This window comes from Aythya marila (assembly GCF_965140915.1).
Source record: "Aythya marila genome assembly, chromosome: 9".
NCBI classification, from domain to species: domain Eukaryota; kingdom Metazoa; phylum Chordata; class Aves; order Anseriformes; family Anatidae; genus Aythya; species Aythya marila.
Genome location: NC_139050.1, coordinates 1,680,985 through 1,700,117, shown reverse-complemented (window position 1 = coordinate 1,700,117; position 19,133 = coordinate 1,680,985). Strand labels below are relative to the sequence as shown.

The following is a 19,133-nucleotide window of genomic DNA, read 5'->3' as shown; positions in this document are numbered from 1 at the left end:
TCCGTAATCCTCCACTTTGTTTGCTGCTCTGCAAACCATTGCTTTGCAAACTTGGAATTAGAGGGGCTCTTTGGAGGGATTGCTATTTCTTCAGTTTGTTGAGAGGATGGATGGTACATTCCATGGCTTTATTCTGCTTATCTAAAAGCACAGATCCAGTGTGATGTGTTATTGTTAAGCTGCTCAAATGTTCGAGCTACCTGTCTCAGGGTAACCTAGTACTTTCATGGGAGAAGGAGAAATCACGTCTCCTAGTTTCCATCCCTGTGCTTTACATCTTATATACTGAGTAGAACAGAGGAAAAGGTAAATGGCAACTGATTTTTTTTTTCTGCTCCCTTGCACAGAAGATAGAAAAGAGCATTTGTAGGTGTTTTTAGCTGTTATTAATCTATGCAATTGTAATCTTGGTAATTTTCTCCCTTCAAAGCATGGAAGACACTGAAATAACAGCCTAAGGAGCCTTGGAAATCGGGACTTGGCATTTAAAGCCTAGTCAGCTTGCATTGCATTGTGTAGTAATTGCTAGTTAATGTAATAGCAAAACCATTAAAGTGACAAAATCTTGAAGTGTATTTCTCTTTTGATGTGTAAATTAAGACTGTCAGAAAGAAGTCCCAATATTAAATAGGCCCCCTCTTCTATTCTAGTTTGAAAACACTGCTTAATCACTGGCAGCATATATATTTGTTTGCTTGTGTCTGTCATATTCACTAGTATCATCTTTCATGCAGACTGGAGGATAAAGATTTACAGGGGCTATGAAATGTTCAAGAGTTTTTCTGCCTGAACAACTTTCCTGATGGGGACAAAGAAGCAATGATTTTTAAGTGAAATTCTGCTAACATTTTCATAGCAAACCATGCAAAATTCAAGCTTCATAGGCCTGAGTATTTTGGTACTTTATTTCTTTTCAAATAACAGTGCAAGATTAAAGAATTTCAGGGAAGATAACATGTTTCCAGGGAGTCAAAGAATTTTCAAGATAAGCTGCTAGTGTATTTGTAGAAATTACAGAAGCTTCAATAAACCCCAAACAGAAACCATCTCTTTCTTCCATTCTGTAAGTCTTAATTGTTTTTATTATGGCATAGACATAAAAATACAATTCTCCAAGTTATTTTTAGCTGCCCATATAAGAAGAAAGTGAAGCAAACATTCCCATATATTTGTGCTTGATTTCTCACTTTAGCAGAACTCTTCACAGGTGTATTTATTCTATCAAAGGCCTCAAACAGTCTTGTGAATTGCCAAGGAAAGTCAGAGGGATATTTCTTCATAAAAGAATGAAATTATATTAGAGACTGTCATTGTTCCTCCTCACGTGCTTGGTTGAACTTCCTCGTTCTCTTTCTTCCTCTTCTATTCCTGCCTTTTTTTTGGGGGGGTGGGGGGGCGGAGGGGGGAATAATAGTCATGGCTCCATAACAGTGAATCTGTTCCACATGGTTTGAGTGGACATTGAGTATCTTATCTCCTGTTAGGATGTAGTGAGGACCTTGGAATTATCAGTGGTGCTGTGATCCAGTTCAGTGCCACTGAGCTCTAGTTCTGTCATATTTGGCATCTTTTCTTCTAGCTGTTAGAGAATGCAAACTAATTTTGGGGAGGTTTTCAGAAGCTTATGTAGTCTCCTAAACTGTTTCCTGTGGAGGTGGTACTTTCATTATTTCGGCACTTGTGAATCCCATTAATTGATTGTGGCAAAGAATAAAAACAACAAAAACACAACTACATTACTACATTTACCAAAATCAGAGAACTTGCAGTATTAATAGTTTAATGCCATGGAGAAAATAAGCAATTAAGTTGCTAACATGTGATTCTACATCAAACAAATGACTTCATCTGGAATTAAGAATGAAGATAGGAATTGCACTCATCCTTCTTCCAGAGGACATCCCTACTTTGCTGCTCTGCTGAAGGCTGTATTACACGAGGCCCAAGACCTCAGCATTGACCCAGTGAGCATTTCATTACTGATGATGCGTATGTCTCATCTGAGAGAAACTGGCCAAAAGGGCATCCTCAACTGTAGTGTGACTCTGCAGAGCCACTCTCCAGACAGTGGGCCATGTCATGGATGCCAGTTATAAAGTCCCAAATACAATATTCTTTCCCCTCAGTGATTTTGCTGCAGTGTGAACTGTTGGGTCCTCTGCCCTCTTGCGTTAAGCATGAGCAGGTGGTTTGTCATCATTGTATCGCTTAATGTGGAGGAATATTTCTAGTGACTTTGATCAATGTATGTAAGGTAATTGCTGTAAGACAATTAAAAAGGAAAAAAAAAAAAGGCCACTTTGAAGTTGCTGGCAGGAGAAAGAATTCTTCCTCAAATTATTACTTTTTTAATTTGCTCTATCCACTAGAGGAACCTAAAGTTTGTATAACACTTATTATGCTAATACAACAGCATTCAGAAGTGCCTTTCTCCTACTACTTGCCAATGAACAGGTTAGTCATGACTCCTTCTCTACTCTTGAGATGCAACAAAATGTAGAATCAATAGAATCTTTTTATTTCTTTGATGATGGAGAAAGTAATCTAACCTTCCAGTAAACCTGAAGTTATATACTTTGTAAATTCTTTATAAATTCAACAATTAAAATGTAAATGTAAGCACCTGGCTAGTTCCTTGAAAGATCAAGATAGGAACCTCAAAAACATTAATTACAAGAATGAAAGAGAAACTGTTCAACAGTACTTTTTTTTTTTTTCCTTGTTTCCCTTTCTTGGCTTAGGAGTTGAAAATATGCCACAGAGTTGGAAGAACTCATGAAAGGAGATCTAAAAATAAATTTAATATTGCAAAAACTTTGCAATTTATTTCTCAGGCTAACAGGCTAACCTCTTGGGAGGGAAACCCTTAGCTTCCCTTCAAAGATGGGAAAAAATGGCTGTCTTTAATACTTGCTCTTTGTAGGCCTGACTCAGGCCTGTAAACCTGACTTGGGCCTGTAGGTAGGGACCTCCTTGCCCTGGGCATGGCAGCCTGGAACAGTGGGTAGAATCACAGAATCATTAAAGTTGGAAGAGACCTTCAAGACCCATCTGGTCCAACCATCGCCCTGCTACCAATGTCACCCACTAAACATGTCCTTAAGCACCACATCCAAACTGTCTGTGAACACCCCCAGGGACAGTGACACCACCACTTCACTGGGTAACCTGTTCCAATGCCTGACTACTCTTTCTGAGAAGAAATGTCTCCTCATTTCTAACCTAAACAACCCCTGGCACAACTTGAGGCCATTCCCTCTGGTCCTATTACTAGTTACCTGTGAGAAAAGGCTGATTCCTACCCTCCCCCCCCTTCCCCTCCCCCCCCCCCAGCTCCTCACAACTCCCTTTCAAGCACAACTTTCTTTCAGGTAGCTGTAGAGAGCAATAAGCTCTCCCCTCAGCCTCCTCTTCTCCACACTAAACAACCCCAGTTCCCTCAGCAGCTCCTCACAGGACTTGTGTTCCAGGCCCTTCACCAGCTTCACAGCCCTTCTCTGGACATACTCCAGGGCCTTGATGTCCTTCTTGTACTGAGGAGCCCAAAGCTGAATGCAGTACTTGAGGTGTGGCCTCAGCAGAGCAGAATACAGGGGGGCAATCACTTCCCTGGTCCTGCCGGCTACACTGTTCCTGATACAAGCCAGGCTGCTGTTGGCCGCCTTGGCCACCTGGGCACACTGGTAGGTACGGGTAGCTTTTATTCACAAACTCAGTAATAGCCTGTGGTAGTTTCACATCAATGGGCTGCTCAGCTCCACCATGCTGCTCTCTTACTCCCCCTCCTCTGAAGGAGAGGGGGAAGAAAATACAGTGGGGGGGGGGGGGGGGGGGGGGAATCTCCTGTGTTGAGATAAGGCTAGGGAGATTGCTCGTCAATTACTGTCACAGGCAAGACAAACTCAGCTTAAGGGAGATTTATGTAATTTATTGCCTATTACTAATGGGGCAGTGAGAACTAAAGGCATACTAAAAACTCCTTCCTTCCCCATTCACCTTCTTCTACCTCCTCCCTCTGAGAGATGTAGGGGAACAGGGAATGGGGGCTATGGTCAGTTTCTGATGCTTAATCTCTGCTGCTCCTTCACACTCAGGCTCTGCGCCTTTTCCATGTGGGCCCCCTCCCACGTTATGCCATCCTTCCTGAACTAATCCTGAGGGAGGTTCTCACTAGCAACAGCTCTTCAAGAACTGCTCCCACATGGCTCCGTACTACAGGATCCATCTGTCAGGAGCAAACTGCTCCAGCATGGGTTCCCCACAGGTGGCAGCGCCCCCCAGACCCCCTGCTCAAGTGTGGGCTCTTCTCTATAGGCTGCAGCTCTGGCCTGGGGCCTGCTCCTGTGGGGGCTCTCCACGGGCTGCAACCTCCTCCAGGCCACATCCACCTGCTCCACCAGAGGCTCCTCCATGGGCTGCCGTGTGGAGCTCCACCAGGGGCTCCACCATGGAACCCATGGGCTGCAGGGTGTTGGCCTGCTCCACCAGGGGCCTCTCCACAAGCCTCAGGGCAACATCTGCTGTGTGCCTGGAGCACCTCCTGCCTTCCTGCCGCACTCACCTTGGGGGCTGCAAGGCTGATTCTCACTTTCTCTCTCCTTGCTTCTCGCTACTGTTATGCAGCAGATTTATTTATTTATTTATTTATTTATTTACTTATTTACTTATTTTTCCTGTCTTAAACCTGTTCTCCCAGCACTACAGCTCACCATTTTGGCTCTGGCCACAGGTGGGTGTGGGACTCTGTAGTGGGTTTACGTGGCAAGGTTTTGGTAGCAGGGGGCCATAGGGTTGGTTTCTGTGAGAAAGATCTAGAAGCTGCCCCATGTTTGGGAAGAGCCCCATTGTTTTCCAGAGCTGAGCCAATAAGCGATGTTGTTTTGCGCCTCTGTGAGAGCATATTTAAGACAGGGAAAAAAACGCTGCGCCACACAGCAGCTGGGAGAGTGAAGGGAGTGAGGAACAGCCTTGCATGCGCCAAGGTCAGTGTAGAAGGAAGGGGAGAGGTGCTCCAGGCACCGGAGCAGAAGTCCCCTGCGGCCTGTGGTGAGGACCATGGTGAAGCAGGATGTCCCCCTGCAGCCCATAGAGTACCACGGTGGAGCAGGGTTCCACGCTGCAGCCCGTGGAGGAGACCACGGTGGAGCAGGTGGCCCTGCACCGACGGAGGCTGCCGCCTGTGGAAGACCCCTGCTGGAGCAGATTCCGAGCTGGACCTGTAGCCCGTGGAGAGGAGACCACGCAGGAGCAGGTGACCTGGCAGGAGCTGCTGCCTGTAGGGGAGCCAGGTTGGAGCAGTTTGCTCCTGAGGCATGGACCCCGTGGTACAGACCCATATCTGGAGCAGCTCTAGAAGAGCTGCTGCCTGTGGGCAACCCACACTAATCAGTTCGTCAAGGACTGCATCCCGTGGGAGGGACCCCACAGCACAGGAGATGAGAGTGACCGAGAAGGAGCAGCAGAGAAGTGCTGTAGACTGACCATAACCCCCATTCCCCCGTTCCCCTGCGCCGCTCGGGAGGAGGAGGTGGAAGAGGGTGGATGCAGGGGGAAGGTGCTTTTGGTTTCTTTCCTTTGTTTCGCACTTCTCTAGCTTGTTAGTAATGAGCAATAAATCTTACTATCTTCTTATGCTGAGTCTGTTTTGCCCATTACAATAATTATTGCGTGATTTTCTCGTCCTTATCTCAACCTTTGAGCCCTTTTCATTGTATTTTCTCCCCATTCCTCTTTGAGGAGCGGGAGTGAGAGAGTGGCTGTGGTGGAGCTCAGCTGTCTACTCGTGCGGAACCACGACAGACTCCTCAGAGAGGCCACCCCTACACCCCCCAACTACTTAAACCCTGCCATGCAAATGTGTAACACAGCCTTCTTCTTTTTCTCTTTCTGTAAGCACAGCAGGAATGGGAGGTGATTGTTTTCATTTTAGGTATTACTTTTTAATATATACTGGTGATTGCTTAACTATCAGGAAGCCTTTTGCTTCTATGTCTTTTTCAATTTAGTAATCTGAGTTTCAGTACATGAGAATATATTTGGGGGTGTGGGGTGTGGAAGTGCACTATACTGTTTGAGATGACTGTTGTGTGGCTGTTGAATTAAGGTTTATTACAGAAAATACAGAATAATCACAGAATCACAGAATCACAGAATTTTCTAGGTTGGAAGAGACCTCAAGGTCATCGAGTCCAACCTCCAACCTAACGCTAACAGCCCTCCACTAAACCATATCCCTATTATCCCCCAATATCCCTATTGTTAAATAAATCACAGAATCACAGAATTTCTAGGTTGGAAGAGACCTCAAGATCATCGAGTCCAACCTCTGACCTAACACTAACAGTCCCCACTAAACCATATCCCTAAGCTCTACATCTAAACGTCTTTTGAAGACTTCCAGGGATGGTGACTCCACCACTTCCCTGGGCAGCCTGTTCCAATGCCTAACAACCCTTTCAGTAACCCTTTTTTTAATGTGCAGTAGAAATCTTTCCTGCTTCATAACCTGAGCAGAGCAAACTTTTTTTTCCTTCTTTTTCTTTCTCTTGTAATGTTGATTTCCCCAATTCCCTTTTCTAAGTGCTCAGGACCTTTATTAGTGTGGCCAAGAAACCCAATATAATAGGAGTCGATTGCAAAGAAAAATCTTGGTTCTGCCAGAAGAGTGAATGAGAGCACTTGAAATGATTACCCTGGCTTGCTCTCATTTCTTCTGGTGTTCTAATGGATGAATTTGACATGTTTTTATTTTCAATTTTCTTAGCAGCTTTGTCAACCAAATGATGAAATCTGAAACAGGCTAGGCATTAAGACACAAGTACTTTTCAATTTTGAACTCTATAGGAAGACCTTTGATTAAGTCAGCATGGCTTAAAAGGATTTAGGCAATAATCTGAAGGCTCTGCTAGTGTTAGTTACAGACTTCTAAATGATGTGAAGCTGCTTGGCTTCCAAGATTTATCTTGCCACTGTAATCGAGCTACTTCACCTGCCTGTACATGCATTGCTTCCATGACTGTAGTCTGCCTTGGTGCTGTGTTTGATCTCACCGGTATCTATTTCCCAGCTCTTCATCCTAAGCACAAGTTCACTTTCAGGGACTTAAGGGGTCACAGCAGTCATCTGACTGTTGGTGTGCTTGGTCAAGAAAACTCTGCTTGAGTCAGACACTCTCACCTGTTTCTGCAGAAAAGAAGGCTCAAGGCTCTTCCAGCTCAGTGGCCAATTGTAGCAGTATGTTAAGGGGAAAATGGGAGAGATGAAAAAAATATGATTTTATTTTAATTCCTTTTCAGGTGTGCACCTGCAGTTTTACCTCTCCCTCACTCCCTCTACACTTATAGTATTATGTGTAAGCTATCTAGTTCTAAACATTTAAAGGTTGTGGCACTTTTTTTGGTTTCTAGATCCTACTGAATCATGACTATTAGTGGAACAAATCTTGACGTCCTTGGCCAGAATATCTTATTGGAATTCAACATTTAGTACTGTATTTTCTAGGATAATCTGATGTGAACATTTAAACTAATACATCATTGGAAAGAGCTGTCACTTTAATGATGTATTAATGTCACTTCCCATGAAGGTGAAATGCAAAGTAAAAATGTATTATGCAGAATGTGGTGTTCTCTGTGGAATACTGGAATAGTGTCTGGAGGGCAGATGTATGCCAATGATCGAAGACGACAAAAACGCTCCCCAAAACACTTTTATTTTTATAATAGTAGTAATATATTATTAAAATATCTTTAATGTTCACTAGGCTGATTTTACTTTACCATTTGTATAGCACATATGGAGAACAGCATTATAATATCTGAGTGTTGTAAGTAAAGTGAGGAAAATTTTATTTTAATACCGCTTTTAAAAATGCTACTTTATTTGTTGGATTTTAACCAGGTTCGCTGGACTGCCTGAAAAGTATGAGTGGACAAACAGTTTGCTGGGGGTTCTGTCAGAACTAAGTGTATTACATGTGGAAGAGAGGCAGATGCATATTGGTTTCCCACTACAGTCAACATCTTCCTTATCCAAACCCAGAAGAAATGATTCATTTTTTTGAATGGTTTCCATTCCTGTGTGCTTTCTGCCAGAGGGCTGTGCAGTCTCTTCTCTTAATTAACTCATACCAGGCAGAATCTCTAGCTGTATCATCCCAGAGGCCTGTGAAGATGATTACGGCCATGGTGAATGAACACCTCAGAAATTTGATATCTTAGGCTTTGCATGGGAAGGATAAAATTTTGGTGCACAATGTTTTGGAGCATTGTAAGATTGATGGTTGGTGCTCACTGGGGAAATTGCAACTGGCTCAAAGGTGTCTGTTCAATGCTGTGCTTTTGCAGGTTTTGTTTCACATTGGTTAAAGATTTTTGCTGTAGGGTTGGGATTTCTTGAACACTACTAAGCTTTGTGGTTCAGGTGCTGCTGCTCTCACCCCGTGATTTCTCCTCAGGTGTTTTCTGGAGCATAGGAAGCAATGTTGTTTGGAAAAGCATGTGATTTTGTTTGTTTATTACTGACTATAAAATGGAGATGTTATTCTTGAGTTCTTGAAAGTGTGTGTATATTGCTTTGTTTTCTTCAATATTTATGTTAGAAAATGTGCTTCCTCCATGGCTGAACCCCATGGCAGGGACAGCTAAATCGGAATCCTGGATATTTTTGTGTGTTTTGTTAAATAAATCACAGAATCACAGAATTTCTAGGTTGGAAGAGACCTCAAGATCATCGAGTCCAACCTCTGACCTAACACTAACAGTCCCCACTAAACCATATCCCTAAGCTCTACATCTAAACGTCTTTTGAAGACTTCCAGGAATGGTGACTCCACCACTTCCCTGGGCAGCCTGTTCCAATGCCTAACAACCCTTTCAGTAAAGAAGTTCTTCCTAACACCTAACCTAAAACTCCCCTGGCGCAACTTAAGCCCATTCCCCCTCGTCCTGTCACCAGGCACGTGGGAGAACAGACCAACCCCCACCTCGCTACAGCCTCCCTTGAGGTACCTATAGAGAGCGATAAGGTCACCCCTGAGCCTCCTCTTCTCCAGGCTGAACAAGCCCAGCTCCCTCAGCCGCTCCTCGTAGGACTTGTTCTCCAGGACGCTCTCCAGCTTTGTCGCCCTTCTCTGCACCCGCTCAAGCACCTCGATGTCCTTCTTGTAGCGAGGGGCCCAAAACTGAACACAGTACTCGAGGTGCGGCCTCACCAGAGCTGAGTACAGGGGGACGATCACCTCCCTAGCCCTGCTGGCCACACTGTTTCTGATACAAGCCAGGATGCCGTTGGCCTTCTTGGTCACCTGAGCACACTGCTGGCTCATATTCAGACGACTATCCACCATCACTCCCAGGTCCTTCTCTGCCAGTCAGCTCTCCAACCACTCATCTCCCAGCCTGTAGCTCTGCTTGGGGTTATTGCGCCCCAGGTGCAGGACCCGGCACTTGGCCTTGTTGAACTTCATGCAGTTGACCTCAGCCCATCGGTGAAGCCTATCCAGATCCTCCTGCAGAGCTTTCCTACTCTCAAGCAGATCGACACACGCACCTAACTTGGTGTCATCTGCGAACTTACTGAGGGTGCACTCAATACCCTCGTCCAGATCATCAATGAAGATATTAAAGAGGACCGGCCCCAGCACCGAGCCCTAAGGGACGCCACTAGTGACTGGCCTCCAACTGGATTTGACTCCATTTACCACAACTCTTTGGGCCCGGCTATCCAGCCAGTTTCTAACCCAACGAAGCGTGTGCCAGTCCAAGCCAAGAGCAGCCAGTTTCTTGAGGAGAATGCTGTGGGAGACGGTGTCAAAAGCCTTGCTGAAGTCAAGGTAGACCACATCCACAGCCTTTCCCTCATCCACCCAGCGCGTCACTTTGTCATAGAAGGAGATCAGGTTCATCAAGCAGGACCTGCCTTTCATAAACCCATGCTGACTGGGCCTGATCGCCTGCTTGCCCTGCAAGTGCTGCGTGATGACTCTCAGGAGGATCTGCTTCATGAGCTTCCCTGGCACTGAGGCCAAACTGACAGGCCTGTAGTTTCCTGGGTCAGCCCTCCGGCCCTTCTTGTAGATGGGCGTCACATTTGCTAGCCGCCAGTCAACTGGGACCTCCCCCGATCGCCAGGACTTCTGATAAATGATGGATAGTGGCTTGGCCAGCTCCTCTGCCAGTTCTCTCAGTACCCTTGGGTGGATCCCATCCAGCCCCATCGACTTGTGCACATCCAAGTGCCGTAGCAGGTCACCAACCAGTTCTTCGTGGATAGTGAGGGCCACATCCTGCTCCCCATCACGTTCCACCACCTCAGGGTACTGAGTATCCAGAGAACAACCGGTATTGCCGCTAAAGACTGAGGCAAAGAAGGCATTGAGCACCTCCACCTTTTCCTCATCTCTTGTAACTAAGTTTCCCCCCGCATCCAGTAAAGGATGGAGATTCTCCTTAGTCCTCCTTTTTGTGTTGATGTATTTATAGAAACGTTTTTTGTTATCTTTAACGGCAGTAGCCAGATTGAGCTCCAGATGAGCTTTGGCCTTCCTAATTTTGTCCCTGCACAGCCTCGCTACATCCTTAAAGTCCTCCCTAGTGGCCTGCCCACTTTTCCAAAGATTATAAACCCTCTTTTTTCTCCTAAGATCAAGCCACAATTCTCTGTTCAGCCAGGCTGGTCTTCTTCCCCGCCAGCTCATCTTAGGGCACGTGGGGACAGACCGTTCCTGCACCATTAAGATTTCCCTCTTGAAGAGTGCCCGGCCTTCCTGGACTCCTCTGCCCTTCAGAACCGCCTCCCAAGGGACTCCACCAACTAGTGTCCTGAGCAGCTCAAAGTCAGCCCTCCGAAAGTCCAATATAGCGGTTTTACTGGTCCCCTTCCTGGCCTCACCAAGAATAGTGAACTCCACCATTTCATGGTCACTCTGCCCAAGACAGCTCCCGACGATCACGTCCTCCACCAGTCCTTCTCTGTTTGTGAAGAGAAGGTCTAGCGGGGCACCACCCCTGGTAGGTTCACTAACCAGCTGCGTCAGGAAGCTATCTTCCACGCTCTCCAGAAACCTCCTAGACTGCTTTCTCAGGGCTGTGTTGTGCTTCCAGGATATGTCAGGGAAGTTGAAGTTCCCCATGAGAACAAGCACTGAAGATTTCGCAACTTCTGTCAGCAATTTTCTGTCAGCAATCTGTCAAAAATGTTGCAGCAATTTTGTTTCCGTGTGGCCTCTAGAGGATTGTGTGTCTGGCTGCTGTGATTTGTGATTTTTATAATGTTTTATATTTTTTTGACGTTGTAGCAGCATTGCCCTAACGAAGTATTGCAGAAAGATAATGTTTGGCTTAAACGGTTTTTGTTTGTTTGTTTTTTAAGCAAAGAAAGTTCTGTGGTTGTTTTAGTTTTGGACACTTTCCCTATAGCTAATGGCTACCGTGGTACATTGTGCTTGTACACTCACTCAGTAGACATATATGTGGTTTTGAGCATTGTAGTCAGCTGTGGTTCTGGCTGCTTTTCCTGTATCTTTCTCCTTGTTTGTCCTTTTACTGCACAAAGGGTGTGTGATCTCACTGCAGCTGCTTTCAAATCACTGCTTTAACTCAGATCACCACTTGAAATAACTAATCCTCTGATTAACAGTGTATATTATTCAATTCTTTTGTCTGCTCAGACCCGTGAAAGGGGAGATGAGCTGCCCTTAACCACAACTCAGCTATCAGGAGAGTGGATGATGGCAATTAGCGTGTATACAAACATCCATAATAAACACACTGGATAGCAAGTGTGCAGTTTACAAAGAAGTTGTGAGGGAAGAGGAGTCTAATAGGAAAACTTAAAAATCCCATTATTTCATATTAATAAAAAAAAATCCTAATAATATCATCATAGAATCATAAGATAGCTTGAGGGGACATAAGATTGTCCCTTCATAAGAAGGGATATTCAAGACGGTCTAGTTCCAGCCCCCGTGCCATGGGCAGGGATGTCTTCCACTAGAATCAAGTATCAAGTGACAAAGCAAAAACCTGTGTACAATTAAAACATTTAAAAACTTAGAGTTACTAAAAATGATTTTGCTATGTTATTTGCAATGGTTCCCCCTTCTCTTTAGCTTTAAATAAGAGAGTATTAAAAAGATGGACTGATTGTTATTCACAAATGTAGAAGAAAAAAAGAAGAAAATACCTAATTGTACTTGTTAGAATAAATAGTTAAACTCTGATTAGTGTGGGAGGAATGAATTATTATACACAAAATTATTATACACAAAAAGGAGGACTAAGGAGAATCTCCATCCTTTACTGGATGCGGGGGGAAACTTAGTTACAAGAGATGAGGAAAAGGCGGAGGTGCTCAATGCCTTCTTTGCCTCAGTCTTTAGCGGCAATACCGGATGTTCTCTGGATACTCAGTACCCTGAGCTGGTGGAAGGGGATGGGGAGCAGGATGTGGCCCTCATTATCCACGAAGAACTGGTTGGTGACCTGCTATGGCACTTAGATGTGCACAAGTCGATGGGGCCGGATGGGATCCACCCAAGGGTACTGAGGGAACTGGCAGAGGAGCTGGCCAAGCCACTGTCCATCATTTATCAACAGTCCTGGCTATCGGGGGAGGTCCCAATCGACTGGCGGCTAGCAAACGTGACGCCCATCTACAAGAAGGGCCGGAGGGCTGACCCAGGAAACTACAGGCCTGTCAGTTTGACCTCAGTGCCAGGAAAGCTCATGGAGCAGATCCTCCTGAGAGTCATCATGCAGCACTTGCAGGGCAAGCAGGCGATCAGGCCCAGTCAGCATGGCTTTATGAAAGGCAGGTCATGCCTGACGAACCTGATCTCCTTCTATGACAGAGTGACGCGCTGGGTGGATGAGGGAAAGGCTGTGGATGTGGTCTACCTTGACTTCAGCAAGGCTTTTGACACCGTCTCCCACAGCATTCTCCTCAAGAAACTGGCTGCTCTTGGCTTGGACTGGCACACGCTTCGTTGGGTTAGAAACTGGCTGGATAGCCGGGCCCAAAGAGTCGTGGTGAATGGAGCCAAGTCCAGTTGGAGGCCAGTCACTAGTGGCGTCCCTTAGGGCTCGGTGCTGGGGCCGGTCCTCTTTAATATCTTCATTGATGATCTGGACGAGGGTATTGAGTGCACCCTCAGTAAGTTCGCAGATGACACCAAGTTAGGTGCGTGTGTCGATCTGCTTGAGGGTAGGAAAGCTCTGCAGGAGGATCTGGATAGGCTGCACCGATGGGCTGAGGTCAACTGCATGAAGTTTAACAAGGCCAAGTGCCGGGTCCTGCACCTGGGGCGCAATAACCCCAAGCAGAGCTACAGGCTGGGAGAGGAATGGTTGGAAAGCTGCCAGGCAGAGAAGGACCTGGGAGTGATGGTGGACAGTCGGCTGAATATGAGCCAGCAGTGTGCTCAGGTGGCCAAGAAGGCCAACGGCATCCTGGCTTGTATTAGGAACAGCGTGACCAGCAGGGCTAGGGAGGTGATCGTCCCCCTGTACTCAGCTCTGGTGAGGCCGCACCTCGAGTACTGTGTTCAGTTTTGGGCCCCTCGCTACAAGAAGGACATCGAGGTGCTTGAGCGGGTGCAGAGAAGGGCGACGAAGCTGGTGAGGGGCCTGGAGAACAAGTCCTACGAGGAGCGGCTGAGGGAGCTGGGCTTGTTCAGCCTGGAGAAGAGGAGGCTCAGGGGCGACCTTATCGCTCTCTATGGGTACCTCAAGGGAGGCTGTAGCGAGGTGGGGGTTGATCTGTTCTCCCACGTGCCTGGTGACAGGACGAGGGGGAATGGGTTTAAGTTGAGCCAGGGGAGTTTTAGGCTAGATGTTAGGAAGAACTTCTTCACTGAAAGGGTTGTGAGGCATTGGAACAGGCTGCCCAGGGAAGTGGTGGAGTCACCATCCTTGGAAGTCTTCAAAAGACGCTTAGATGTAGAGCTTAGGGATATGGTTTAGTGGAGGGCTGTTAGCGTTAGGTTGGAGGTTGGACTCGATGACCTTGAGGTCTCTTCCAACCTAGAAAATTCTGTGATTCTGTGATTCTGTGATTAAATCTACCCACACTCTCTTTTTTTTTTTAATTCAATTATGCATCAGCAAATGTTATCATGCAATCACTAGAAAGGTGCTAATTAGTATTTATGAATTGCTGCTTTTTACGTCTGACCTTTTGATAATTTCCATTTGTGGAGATGATGTTAGGTATACAGTGATCTTGGAGAACATTTTTTTTTTTATTTTAATCCCAGTTCTGAATTTCTGATACACTGTTGAGGTCGCAATGACTTACAATCACCTTTTAGTTTCTTTATAAAAATGGAAAGTATAATGTGCAGAAAGGGCCACCATAAATCACTAAATTAAAAAAGAAATTCTTAAAGTTAGGTAAGGGAATGTATGTAAATGAGCGACCACTGGAAAGTACTATGAAAGGCAGTAAATGGATGCCTTTTTAAAATCAAGCTTCCTGTTTGGGTGCCTGAATTGGATTTCATTGCCCATGTAGAAGTCACTGGTGATATCTTTACTAGTTATCTATACACATGAGTATGACTTCATTCTGAAAATATCCATGTTGATCCCTTCAGAAACAGAAGTCTAGTGTTCTTAAGTACCCCAAGCACCAACTCGTTAATTGCCCAAGTTAAAGCTTACGGCATGAGTGCCATCATAACTAATTGAATTACTAGATGGGAGTGTGGTCAGTGCTGCTCAACCACTTGTTTACATGAAGGTTTTTACGCTGTGGAAGAAAAACACGTTACTGGTTTAATTTTCTCCCTGTCCTGCTCACGTGCTTTGTGCTTATCCTTGAGTGAGCATTTCTGTGGGGCCAGCTGTGCCAGAATGAGGTCAAGTGTTGTACATGTTAACAAAATAGCCCTACCCTGCTCACTTTTTTTATTTTTTTTTTTAATCTGTGAAAAGAAGATTGCTGTATTTTTTATGTTATTGTTTATAAAGTTATATATTTTGTGTGTATGTTAGATCTGTGTAGATTGGTTTCAATATTAAGATATCTTTTCTTGGTGCTGAGTATTCATTGCTAGTTGGAGGACTTCACCACGTCTCACAAGCAGAATTTCAGGGCACCTGTTCTGTTGAGGAAACAAGCATGTCTGGATAAGAATTGCAGGATCTTAAATGCCTCCATGCCTCTTACATTTTGGATTATACTGCTTGCCTATCTGACAGAGAATTATTTTCCAGTATGCTATTTAAACCCCATTTAGGCACTGAAAGAATTTATTTATTTATTTATTTATTTATTTTAGCAAAACTAAGAACAGTTTTGATATCAGAAAATTTAGTTTAGTCAAAATGAATTACGTTCCTCTGTTCGTGTGGTATGATGTAATTCTCCAACAGACTTCATAGGTGTCTTTTGTGCTAGGGGCAACATGGTGTCTTCATGATAGCATTCATTCTCAGTGAGTAGCCTACAAGTTAACCATAGGTAAGTTTTATTTATTTATTTATTTATTTATTTTTTCTTTTGTGAATTTCTACTACAGAGTGAAGTTAGGTATATTCATATAGTCATGTGCTATCCAATACAAATATGCCTTTGTGACCCTTTCTTCCCACTAGAGAAGTAGCAAGTAACTTTGTGGCATTGACTTGATTAAATATTAAATATTCTATTATGTTCTAGATGTAAAATTAAACTCAAGGACCGATTATTTTTATAATACCATTTGTCTATGTTCTGAGAGTGATTATGAAACTTGTTAAATCATAAAGATGCTCTAGCTAGTCAATAGCTCCGAATCTGTAGACATTCTTTGGGCATAATATTGACTGTTTTGGAACTGGATGTGAGGTAGAAAATGCACTGAATTCATTTGCTTTTCAGATTTGTTGTTGTGATCATATTTTGGACATTCTCCCTTTAAGTGTACAGAACATAAATAAGCACTCTAATTTTACTTATGCAAAATGCAGAGTACCCATGGGTAAAATCAGAAATTTCAGCACTCCAAGGGAAGAATAGATCTCTTGTTGTTTCACATAAGGAAGTACAGTTTCTGTTGCTAGTTATGTTGCATTAATAAATAGCAATTCAACAAAGCAAATAATTAAATCTGCAGTGAAAACGGCAATGTATTAGAGCAGTTCTATTTTTCTAGAACTGATCTATTCTGACCAAATTTGAGGTGTTTGTTGGATTCTACCTTTTTTGCCAGCTTAAATTCTGTTGGTTATTGTCCCTTATATAGCACCTACATACACCTATTTGGTCAAATGATAAAATATATTTTGGCGTTTGTGAGATAAGCTTTTTCTGGCCAGTTTAATTTTGTGATCATAAGCAGGAAAGCCATGATTACCTTGAAACCTTTTTCATTTACCTTTAGGTCTGTCTGTGTTGGTTTTCCTTTTACTTTCAAAGGAACTTGAATGTAAAACTGCCCTGAGGAAAGTCCTGGTAGAAAGAAAGCCCTTTGTGTACACACAAAACCAAAGACAACTGTATTTCAATTTAGGTAGAACATGACATTGCTGTACTTTGATTTCTGTACAGTTTTTGGGTGTTTTGCTTTCTATTGTAATTGAGCCACCTTAGCTGGGCACTGAACTGAGTTCCCTGAGTTTCCTGAAGTCAATGCTTCTTACATCTGGAAAAGAGCTAAGTAATACTAAGGAGCTGAGGGAAGAGATACAAAGGTAGCCTTTTTTAAACCCAACCAAAATGGCCTCATGCTAATGATCTATACTTTGATCTTCAGAATTCTAGTGTTGTCTCACTAAATTATAGATTTAATAAGTGAAAATCTGTGGTATTCAACTGTTTGAAAAAATAATAAGTTTAATTTTTGTCTTTATTAGGAGAAAAATCTAGTTGGGTAGGGAGACACTGTATCCATTACCTAAATTAAGACCAATGTACATTCTGTTTTTTCTGTTATTGCTGCAACCAATACAATGGAAAAGTCATTTTGTAAGTCAGTATTTACAAACATCACTGTGTATTCCTGATGTACAGTCAGCATGTGATGAGTGCTTAGTGCCTCTGTCACAAATGTGACATGGTAATTTCATGCTGGATCAAAAAAGGAGGGTGGCGTGTGCTGATGAGTTTATGGATTCCCTTCACATGTTTTGCTAAGTCAAGATTGCTTATTAGGAAACAGCTCCCTCTGCTCGAGAGCAGTTTGTGAATGCAGATGGTGCAAGGACTTAGCAGGATTAATACTCAGAGGTTCTTGGATGTCTTGAAAGTTGGACACATGATTGATTCAAGAGGTTACTTTTAGACCCAAAGTGTTCCCTGTTGAGAATAAAGTACAACTTTCACCCTGTAAGGTAGTGCTTTCAGCTCTTGCTTTCTGTACTCCCTAATTAATGATCCTATAATGGAGTTCACACTTACTGTAGAGCATTTAAGTCCCATGGCCAACCTTCTTTAGTTGCCTTTTGCAAGCCACCCCAGAATAATCTGTAGGACTCTATTTGGGGTGGAAGCTGTTAAAAAATACATTAGGAGGAGAAATGCCTTTTGGCTTTCTGGAAAGCAAGTGCTTTCACATGAGCTGCTCCCTGAAGATCATATTTATAGGTTGACTGAAATTGCCTCCTTTTGCCTTTGGCCATATGCTATCTTCCACACAAATCTTAAACTATGATAATAAACTAGTTTTGCTAACTAATGTTGATTATGTAATAATTAGAGGCATTCTATTCTTGGCAACTTTCCCTAAAACACTAAAACAAGACATTAAAGTTATTCGTACTGAATAATTTTTCCATTCACCTTCCAGATGCTGTGTAATAGTTCTGCTTCTCTGTGGCACTTCGTAAAGCTATGCATGAGATATGCCCGTGCTGATTCACGTGATCCATAGTTGGCATCTATCAACAAAGAATCACTAGTTGCTGATCACTAGTCTGATCACTAGTCTGGTTTCTCAGAGCAGTCAAAAGGAAATATTTCTCAGAGGTAAGAGATCTTAGAGTTTTGTCATTATCTCTTCTAGTGATAAATTCTGCACAGTTCAATCTGTCCAACTATATGGACTAAAATGTCTTACAGGTAAGCACCAAAAATAAAGGAGAAAAAAAATCTCTTCAACTTTGGGTTTTGAGTTTTTCCTATGAGGTTTATTTTCAATTTTCAAAGTACGATTTTTTTTTTCTTTCTATAATTAAGGTATTTATTTCTGTTTGCTGGAGCATTTGTATGGCTTCCTCCACTTAATGATCAGAAAATGGAAACATAGGAAAAGAGTGATGAAAGGCTTTTCAAAAGGCTTCTGATCTGTATAGAAGTCTAAGTAGCACATTAATATGTTTCCAGGTTATTCATCCCTTTCCAGTTTATGGAAGCAAGCTATGCTTTCATCCTTGTATGAAAAAGTAGGGAGGTGAGCTATTCGGAAAGTAATACAATACAGCTTGAACACAGGCCTGTTGAGAAGTAGAGATGGGAAATGCACTATGAGCAATGTGTAGATAAGACTGACTTAAAGAGCTTTCACAGGAAAATCTGAGAATAGGCTTTGCTGTGGATGCTTTGGGAATGGCACTTGCTTGTCTTCCTGTGCAAGAAGTCCTAGTTATAGTTGTTTATGTTAAGCTCTATCCTGGTATGATTACTCTTATGTAGACAGGTGAGAAGGGAATGACAGTTGTATAGCTGTAGTAAAAAGCCAGTATGATTGAAGGAAATTTTTTGGATTGGATTTGACCTCTGCAGCAAATGAACTGTGGAAATCCTTGAAACTCTCATCCAGAAAAGCAGAAAGCATTTATTTTCATCTTCAAATGGTCTTCAACAGTTTAACTTATTTTGCCATTGCTAGAAGGTCAAAAGCTCTTCCAATACAAGTGCCTCTCTATTGAGCCTTATATTATTTCTAAATAGTTTTAGCTGAGGTAAGACACATTTGTCATGCTGGGCTTTATAATTTTCTTCCTGAGTGTGATTGTAATGAAAAATATTAGACAAAGGAGTAGGAGGGAAGGAAAATGCTTTTGGAAATGTTTATGTGGGCTGCAGCTAGAGCCCCATAGGTGAGTTAATTAGCACGGTGAGAGCCTGCCTCCTCAGTGTATTAGTACTTAGCATTATGGTACTGGTGCTTTGAAAATGCTCTTGAAACGAAGACTGCTGACAGAGCAAGATGA

The 19,133-nt window shown here is 43.4% G+C and overlaps 1 long non-coding RNA gene across 2 annotated transcripts in view; it reads left to right on the top strand.

Annotated features, from left to right (window-relative positions):
- The window catches only part of LOC309881575, a 57,339-nt gene that overhangs the window by 2,670 nt on the left and 35,536 nt on the right, over window positions 1-19,133 (top strand). Inside the window, exons 2-3 of one of the 2 annotated variants that reach the window (XR_014318160.1) lie at window positions 15,400-15,462; window positions 17,768-17,946. This is a non-coding gene — a long non-coding RNA (uncharacterized lncRNA). The remainder of the gene's footprint in view (window positions 1-15,399; window positions 15,463-17,767; window positions 17,947-19,133) is intronic. The other variant, XR_014318159.1, reaches the window with a different exon arrangement.